Raw genomic sequence first — 374 nt, 5'->3', positions numbered from 1 at the left:
CACCCGTGTCTGTGACCCACACCCGAGGGTGCCCATCCCCCCGTGCCCCACACCCGCACGCGCGTGTGTGCAAACACTTGAGGTGTGAACACACGAGCCCTCACCCCAGCAGGTGTGCAAACACCCCCGCACACCCGAGGCACTCGCACGTGTCAGTGCACACGCACACGGCTCCGCACAGGGGCACACCTGCACACACACACCCACAGAGCCCTATGAACACACACTGTGCACACACCCGCACACACCCGCACACACCCCCCACACCACACACACACACACACACACACGGTGCACACACCGTGCAAACACACACACCGTGCACACGCACACACACACACCCCGCGCACACGCACCCCGCACACACACACCCC

Source organism: Corvus brachyrhynchos, unplaced genomic scaffold, assembly GCF_000691975.1.
Source record: "Corvus brachyrhynchos isolate BGI_N302 unplaced genomic scaffold, ASM69197v1 scaffold96, whole genome shotgun sequence".
NCBI lineage: Eukaryota > Metazoa > Chordata > Aves > Passeriformes > Corvidae > Corvus > Corvus brachyrhynchos.
The sequence above is the reverse complement of the archived record's forward strand: the minus strand, read 5'-3'. Positions refer to the sequence as shown.